Here is a 9,044-nt window from a genome sequence, read left to right on the forward strand (position 1 = left end):
CATAGAGTACGGCGAGGGGAAAAGAGCAACTTTACAGTAGAGAAACCAAGCAAACACCACCTTAACCAAGTAATCGAGGTTAACATCATCTGCAATAATTCACGTTGATATCAGATGCCCCGTGATAGGATACATTGAGAGGCACACATCGCCTTTGTGATATTCTTTCCCAAACTCCATAACCTCAGTCTAACCTAAACTGGGCAACATTCTACAGAAGATCTAACCACAAATCTTGAAAGGGGTTGAGATTTCAGTTTTCGTTCGGAGGAAAAACACTCGCATATTTACATATTGATGACAGGAAGGGAGTGGAGCTGAAGCCCTAGTAGAGGGAGGGGCCGTGCATTCTAAAGCTTTGTGATTCTGTAACCTTTGGAGACGGAGCCCATGTAGACCCAGCACCCATCTGATGGGTCACAGGCCTTTCCCTCTCCAAGGACAATAATTCTGTTTTTCCCTTTCCTACACCCAGGCAGTTGCTGTTTGTGTCCTGGTCCAGGCTGGAGAATCTGAAGAAGAGAGACCTCCTTTCTTCCCAGGGGGACCGGGATCAGTTTCAAGTCCTGCCCAGCTGTGCCATTGGTAAGTGGCTGCCTCTCCCTCCAGACTGCCCTAGGGGTGACCAGTGTCCGGATTATCACCCGGGAGTGCCCGGAAGGTGCCTGACACCAGGGGGCAGCAGCATCCAAGTGGAGGGTGGGGTGGGCAGGCAGGAGGAGGAGAAAGGTCAGAAAAACACTGCCCCTGTGCCTATGTGAACTCCACATCCGCTTCTCTTGTGTGTTTTCTCAGAATGTCCTTCATAGATTGGCTCCCACTTCTCAGAATCGTCAGTCGTTTGGCGCTCAGTAATCATAGATTTGCCTCATTAACTGTATTTTTAGGGGGCTTTCCCTGTTTCCCCTGCCAGATTGTAAGGTCCTAAAGAGCAGAGCGAGTGTTTATATTTATAACTCTTGATGCCTCCTTGTGCAGAGTGAATAATAAAAGCTGACATTTTGTGACGCATATTAGGGGAGTGCTTTCTGTGTTTCAAGTCCAAGTTTGCTGCAATCCCAAACTAAGGCTCGGAGGTACTCACTGAGAATAGCTGTGACCTAAATAGGTAACAGGGGTGCTCACTCTGCTCCCACCACCTCATCAAGCCCTTACATAGCTCAGCTCATTTAATCTCTCCCAACAATCCTCTCCCAACAATCCTCCCGACAACTTCCTATTATTACCCCTGTTTCCTAGATGAGGAAACGGAGGCACAGAGGGCGTAAGTAATGGCTGAAGTCACAGCTCCCCAGGGACAGTGCTGGAATTGGAAGGCTAGATCCCAACTCCAGGTCCAGTGATCTTTCCCACCATCCTGCAGCCAGTTCCTTATCACACGGGTGAAATCATATTAAAAGTAAACATCCAAAGGGGCGCCTGGGGGGCTCAGTGGGTTAAGCGTCTGACTTAGGCTCAGGTTGTGATCTCGGGGTCCTGGCATCCAGCCCTGCTTCAGGCTCCTCACTCAGCGGGGGGGGGGGGGAGTCTGCTTGTCCCTCTGCCTCTCCCCCTGCTCATACTCTCTCTCTCTCAAATAAATAAAGTCTTAAAAAAAAAAGTAAACATCAAGGGCTCCCTTTAAATGAGGTAGCCAGACAGCCCAGAGATTGAACTTCAGACTTTTTTTTTTAAAAGACTTCATTTATTTACTTGACAGAGAGAGAGGGAGAGAGCACAAACAGGGGAGCGGCAGAGGGAAAGGGAGAAGCAAGAGAGATAGAGAGAGAGAGAGAGAGAGAGAACTGACAAATACCCAGGACCCTGGGATCATGACCTGAGCCAAAGGCAGGTGCCTAAGGAAGTGAGCCACCCAGGCGCCCCTGAACTTGAGACTTTTAATCAAAGGTCTTGGGATTCATGCTCCTGTCTGGGTATCAAATACAGGAGTTGGACTGGCACAAACAGTGCCTGAAATCTCTTCCAATTCTAACACTCCAGGAATTTATATGGCAAATGGCAGTGTGCAGAGGAGCCTGTAGGAGACTGCCCACTCAGGGTCCCTAAATAAACAACAGGACGTCCTCATCCCCTCTGACGTTGTGGGGTGGAGAGGGGTACACAGGCTGGGTGTATGTAGAGATGAGGGGCAGAACTTGTTCTGAGCCCCCACTGAACCCTTTCCCCTCCATTTAAAAAAAATTTTTTTTATTACGTTGTGTTAGTCACTATACAGTACATCATTAGTTTCTGATGTAGTGTTCCATGATTCATTACTTGCGTATAACACCCAGTGCTCCATGCAATGCGTGCCCTCTACTACCCATCACCAGTCTATCCCATTCCCCCCCCCCCCGAGGCCCTCAGTTTGTTTCCCAGAGTCCAATGTCTCTCGTGGTTCATTCCCCCTTCTGTTTACCCCCCTTCATTCTTCCCTTCCTTCTCCTACCGATCTCCCTGCTATTCCTTAATGTTCCATAAATGAGTGAAACCATATGATAATTGTCTTTCTCTGCTTGACTTATTTCACTTAGCATAATCTCCTCCAGTCCCATCCATGTTGCAGCAAATGTTGGGTAATCGTTCTTTCTGATGGCTGAGTAATATTCCACTGTATATACGGACCACATCTTCTTTATCCATTTGTCTGTCGAAGGGCATCTTGGCTCCTTCCACAGTTTAGCTATTGTGGACAATGCTGCTATGAACATTGGGGTGCATATGGCCCTTCTCTTTACTACATCTGTCTGTATCATTTCCCCTCCATTCTTTAAGTCCTTTAAGGATGTTGCTCAGTGGGGTGCCTGGGTGGCCCAGTCGTTAAGCATCTGCCTTCGGCTCAGGGCGTGATCCCTGAGTCCTGGGATGGAGCCCCACATCGGGCTTCTCCTCTAGGAGCCTGCTCCTTCCTCTCCCACTCCCCCTGCTTGTGTTCCCTCTCTCTCTGTCAAATAAATAAATAAATAAATAAATCTTAAAAAAAAAAAAAAAGGATGTTGCTCGGCCTCAGAGAGAGATCTTCTTCATTCTTTGTCCCCCAGGTGGCAAAGGGCAGAGGAAGAAAGCGGGCTAACACCTTGGCCTGCCTTGGTACCTGGCCAGCCGCCACACCTGGCTGTGTAGACAAAGCCATAGTCCTTAAACTCAGCCAGGTGCTGGAAGGCTTTAGGACCCCTAACAGGAATGACGCTGCAGAGCACGAAAGGTTTTTCCAAGGCAGAAAAGATGAAGTTTCGATTGCATTTTGGATTGTTTTGGATTCTTTTCTCCATCCTGAAAATTCCAGTACTTCCCAATTTACCACCCCATTGGCTACCAGCTGAAACCATGCCTGGTTTTGGAGTTTCCCAGCTTTAGGTGGCCCCGGCTCCATTCTGTTTCCTGCCTCCATCAAGACTCCCCGTTGTTTCTTTGAGGTTGTAGTTGGTCAGAGTGACCTTCTCTTGCTCTCCCAAGAATGTAACACTCTGTCACCAAAATTCTTGTTGGCTTAACTGTTCATTAGGCATACAGAATTCCATGCTAGTATGCAGTTTACACTACGAATCCATCATTTTTATTTATTTATTTATTTGAGAGAGAGAGAGCATAAGCAGGGGGAGTGGCAGAGGGAGAGGGAAAAGCAGACTTCCTGCTGAGCGGGGACTCCATCCCAGGCCCCTGGGATCATGACCTGAGCCGAAGGCAGACGCTGAACCGACTGAGCCACCCAGGCGCCCCATTAATCCATCATGTAGCAAACACTGTTTTTACAAGGAGTATGGAACTGTAGGAAAAGTGTAGGTCTTTACTGGGATTTAAGAGGCATATAGAACAAAGGCCTGTCCTCCAGGATGCTGCAGCTGCAATAGGAGTCTGTCACATAGCCACATTTATTTTTTCACAAAGGGTTTATTTTTTAAGTTTTTTAAAATAATTTTTAATTAATTAATTAATTAATTTATTTATTTATTTTTATTTATGTGACAGAGAGACAGCCAGCGAGAGAGGGAACACAGCAGGGGAGTGAGAGAGGAAGAAGCAGGCTCCCAGCGGAGGAGCCTGATGTGGGACTCGATCCCAGAACGGAGCCCGATGTGGGACTGGATCCCGGAACGCCAGGATCATGCCCTGAGCCGAAGGCAGACGCTTAACGACTGGGCTACCCAGGCGCCCTACACAGAGGGTTTATTTTTTAAAGATTTGATTTATTTATTTTTGCAAGAGCGATAGAGAGAGAGAGAGAGAGAACTGACAGATACCACAAATACCTCAAAATCCAGAAAAATGACATGGTATTAAAAAATTACTAACTGGGCCCCTGGGTGGCTCAGTTGGTTAAGCATCTGCCTTCAGCTCAGGTCATGATCCCAGGGTCCTGGGATCGAGTCCTGTGTAGGGCTCCCTGCTCAGCCAGGAGTCTGCTTCTCCCTCTCCCTTTTTTTTTTTTTGTTTTAAAGATTTTATTTATTTATTTTGACAGAGAAAGAACCAGCGAGAGAGGGAACACAAGCAGGGGGAGTGGGAGAGGAAGAAGCAGGCTCCCAGCAGAGCAGGGAGCCCGATGCGGGGCTCAATCCCAGGACCCTGGGATCAGGCCCTGAGCCGAAGGCAGACACTTAACGACTGAGCCACCCAGGCGCCCCTCCATCTCCCTTTACCCCTCCACCCCACTCATGTTCTCTTTCTCTCAAATAAATGGATAAAACCCTTAAAATTTTTATTTTAATTTAAAAATTATTAACTGCCTGATGTGAGTTTGTATGACTTACATCTTTGTGTGGCCATACCGGGGCAGGCAAAAGGCATTATTTCTGAAAGCCATTTCAGCACAGGGATGGCAAGCAATAGCTTAACTCTGTGTGGAAGTTGCCACACGCCACATAAATCTATCCCACTAAACTTATAAGTAACGTGTCTCCAACCCACCTGCCCTTTTGCTAGATTCCCAAACTGCCCTTGGCTCCTCCAGCGGCACCTGACGCAAGGGGAAGTGTGACAGAGGGAAGTCTGAAGGGAAAGACACAGTAGTCTGACCCACTGGGGTTAAAATACTTTTTGCACATTTCACTAAAACATAAGCCTGCATGAACCCATGGCAGGGGCCTGTGCTTCGGGGGCCCCTTCAGCCTCAGCTTCCTTAGCCCACAGTACACATGCCTTTGGTGGGTGCTGGCCGGGGCGCTGGGGCAATCAATCAGTAACCAGATGGTTCCCCCCAGCCCTCCTTCTCCTGCACTAGGCATAAAGTTCACTCTGATATGCCTTGGACCTAGCTTCACATTAGGACGGTTCTCCCCCCTTCTTTTTTTGAATGATAGTTTCCCATTGCATGAATGAACGTCCACATTTTGCCACGGCAAACAAGGCTGCAAAGAGCACCCTTGCTCCTCTTTTTTTAAGCTCGTGTGAGAATATATTTGTAAAAGACATTCTTAGAGTATGATTGCTGGGCTCCAGAGTATATCCAATTAAAATGTAATGGACACTAATTGCTGTCCTTGGAGGTCGTGAGGACACGCCAGCAGGGCCTGAGCGTGGCCAACACTGCGTTAGCAAATGTTGCTGGTTTTTGCCAGTCTGTAGGTGAAAAATCTTGCCACAGTTTTGATTTGCATTTCTCTGACGAAGAATGACAGGGGGTATCTTTTCATATGTTTAAGAACCATTTATATCTCCTCCTTTGTGGACAGTTTATATCCTTTGTCCATTTTTCTATTGAGTTAGTCTGTGTCTTATTGATTTGTACCAACTGTTTAAATATCCAGGAAATCAGCTCTTGGTCTGTGATGTAATTGGCAAATCAGTTTTCTCAGCTTTTCATTTGTCTGTTGACTCTACTTAGGGGGTTTATTTTCCCATGGGAAAAAAATGCTACATTTATGTAACAGAATGTATTTTTTTAAAAAGATTATTTATTTATTTATTTGACAGACAGAGAGGAGAGAGAGAGACAGAGAGACAGTACAAGCAGGGGGAGCAGCAGAGGAAGAGGGAGAAGCAGGCTTCCCGCTGATCAGGGAGCCTGATGCGGGGCTCCATCCCAGAACCCTGAGATCATGACCTGAGCCGAAGGCAGCTGCTTAACTGATTGAGCCACCCAGGCACCCCTGTATTTTTTTTTTTTTAAGATTATATTTTCAAGTAATCTCTACACCCAACTTGGGACTCAGACTCATAACCTGGAGATCAAGGGTCACAGGCCCTACCGACTGAGCCAGCCAGGCGCCCCTATGTAATGGAATGTATTAAACAAGTTTTCGATGACTTCTGATCTGATGTCATTCTTAGAAAGGTCTGCTTCTTCCAAATATAATAATAAAAAAATCCTCCCATGGCTATAGTATTTTGACGATTTCATTTTTAATATTTAAATAGTTGATTTTTCAGGAATTTGGTTTGGTGTATGAGGTGAGGCGTGGCTGTTTTATTTTCGCTCAGAAGGCTACCCTGTTATCCCAAGATCTTTATGGAAAATTCATCTTATCTTCACGGACTGAAGGCTATCTCTGTCATATACTAAATTCCAGCGTGTAGTTGCTCTTCCTTTCTACATTGTTGGTCTGTTCCCCTCGACAGTTCGTCTATCCATGCACCAAGTTGCTAATAGTGGCTCTATATGTTTTCGTTTCAAACTTTTAGCTTCCTGCACTGTGAGAGAATACATTTCTGTGGTTTTCAGCCACCCCCCTGGTTTGTGGCAACGTGTAATGCTGATGCAGTGACAGAGCTGGGGTTTGAAGGTGAGTCTGAGCCCTGTATTCTGAGCGGGGGGAGCACAGGGGTATTCATCCCTGTCGCTGAGAGAGTGTGTGAGGGGAAGAGCAGGGGAAATTACTATAGCCCCAGTTTCCTTGGGCCTTATCAGCCTGTGGGTGTTACAGACAAAGGGGTATGCTGGCCATTCCGTGTCCCTTCCAGTTCTTCTCTTTGCTCTCCAACACCCTGCGCAGTGTCCAGGAGGCTGACCTCAATGGCCTGCCGTCACCCTACTTCTTTGTCCTTTGGCTTCCGTCTGGGTTTGGCCAATGCCAGTCACTGGCAGCAAGTTGGAAGTCTGCTCCCTCCGCGCTGGGTCACAGCTTGTAGCGGCTGTGCGTCCTTACGTACGGTCCCAGCTCCTGTCTTGTGGCCCTCTACAGCTCCAGCTCTGGTCCGTTAGCTGGTTCCAGTAACCACTTCTTCCCCTTTCCCTTTCAGGCCTATGGTGGTAACAGCTTCCCCCACACTAACCCTAGAACCTCTTACTGGTTTTCCTTCACCCTGCCCACATCCCCAGAAAGATCCAGTCTGTAAACTTCCTTCAGCCATTCCTTTTGAGGGGACCATGTGCTTCCTATTGAGATCCTGACCAATAAGGGGAGCCATCACTCTCCCCCAGAGTAACTCCAGTTTCCTTGGCTCTTGCCTCTGCTTGCTTATCTGGAACCACCTCAAGTCCTGACCATTCTTTGTGCCTCTGGGAAGCTACTTCTGTTCCAATGGGAGCCCTCCGGGGCAAGCTGCTCAGGATTCTGGCAAAGTCAGGGAGAAGCCTATCTCCTCTCTGGGTTACTCCCACACACAGGTCCCAAGCAGGCTGCCTGGATCCCAGGGCTCCCCACTCGCACCTCCAGCAACTGGAATAGGCCTATCTGTCAGGCTTACAGGGCAGGCCCCTCCTTTAATCACGGAGCTTTCTCTGGAGGTTTCTCATTCCTTATGCAAACAGGCTCCTGGCAGGGTGTGCTGCCCCGTTGCCAGACATGCCGAGACAGATCAGATTCTCCTTAGACTTGAGCTGGGATCCTTCCATACAAGGTTGGGAAGGTAGATTTGGGCCAGGGCAAGGAAAGCCTCTAACACAACTGAACAAGTTTTAACCTCTGTTGTAGGCAAGGAACCACTAAACAGATGACGCTGGGAGAGGCTTGGATCAAAAATCGTTGAGAGCTTTGCACATCGCCACCTCAGTGCCCCCGTCCCTGCTCTCCCTGTAGCTGAATTATCCCCTCCCCAGAGAGGCCCCATCGGGCACTCTTCATCAGCACACCTTGCTTTTATTTCCAGAATATTTATCATCCCCTGATATCCCAGCTGTTTTCTTCTTTCTTCTCCCCGTCCATGCAGGCCAGGAGTTAACGTAGTCAATGCTATACTCCCAGGGCTTGGCTTATAGTAAACAATAAATACGTGTTGAATTTGTTGAATGAGTGAATGAGTTTCGCCCAGTGAATGAATTTAGAGGAGGAAGCCCAGAGAGGTCAAGGACTCAGCTACCTGCTTAATCGTGCACAACTCATCACTGGTGAAGTCGGGACTGGAGCCAGGCTATTTAATTAAATCGACTACATCCAGGAGGAGAGGCAGGAGGAGGGGCTGGGTAAGCAGGAAGGGTGAGGAGAGCCTGATCCAGGGGCCAGGCTGGTGACTGTGGAAAAATGAGGGGATCTCTGGGAAGCTACGGTGATATATGGGCCAGAGGTGAGGTGGGGACAAGAGACAAGATCCCGGAAGGGAACATTAAAAGGCATTGGGTATCTATTCGGTGCCAGAAAGTGTGCCAGGTGTGTACCCGTACCTGTGTGGTCTCATTTACAGCCTGTGTGGTAGGTATTATTATCCCCATTTTTAAGAGCTGAAGAAATGGAGTCAGAGGAGTTGACATAAATTACCCTCTTTTATCCATTTATCAAGTCCCTGACTCCTAAACTTGACCTCTTTCCATCCTCCACACGGCAGTTTTGAACCTAGGATTAAACCTGAGCATTTTCCTTGAGGATGCTACTGTGCGTGGGGTCCCCCATCAACTGGAAAAGGTCAACAAGAGTTACGTATTTATTCAGGGAAGAGTGAACAGCAGGGGTAGGGGGCTCTCACCTCGCTTCTGAGGACAATCGGAAGCGTGAGGAGGCAGGAGCCTCTTCTGAATGAGGAGAGCGGATAGAGGTAGAAGAGTGGAGAGGCCTTGACAGTTCACCCTGCCGGTCTGCTTCAAGGTGCGCGGAAGAGGCAGGACGGGGCGGCAGGTGGGGCAGAGCAGAGGGCTGTGGAGCCAGAGGTGAGACACATCACCTCTTCCTTTTCAGGATTCCAATCTCCAGAGA

General features: G+C 48.1%; 1 long non-coding RNA gene across 1 annotated transcript; it reads left to right on the forward strand.

The window, feature by feature from the left end:
* Window positions 1-373: 373 nt before the first annotated feature.
* Window positions 374-8,069, forward strand: LOC148107098 (uncharacterized). Its single transcript, XR_015723064.1, has 3 exons — window positions 374-585; window positions 6,601-6,701; window positions 7,833-8,069. It is a non-coding gene; the product is annotated as an uncharacterized LOC148107098 (long non-coding RNA).
* Window positions 8,070-9,044: the final 975 nt, after the last annotated feature.

This window comes from Ursus americanus, chromosome 35 (genome assembly GCF_024610735.1).
Source record: "Ursus americanus isolate L20-20 chromosome 35, mUrsAme1.1.p, whole genome shotgun sequence".
NCBI classification, from domain to species: Eukaryota; Metazoa; Chordata; class Mammalia; order Carnivora; family Ursidae; genus Ursus; species Ursus americanus.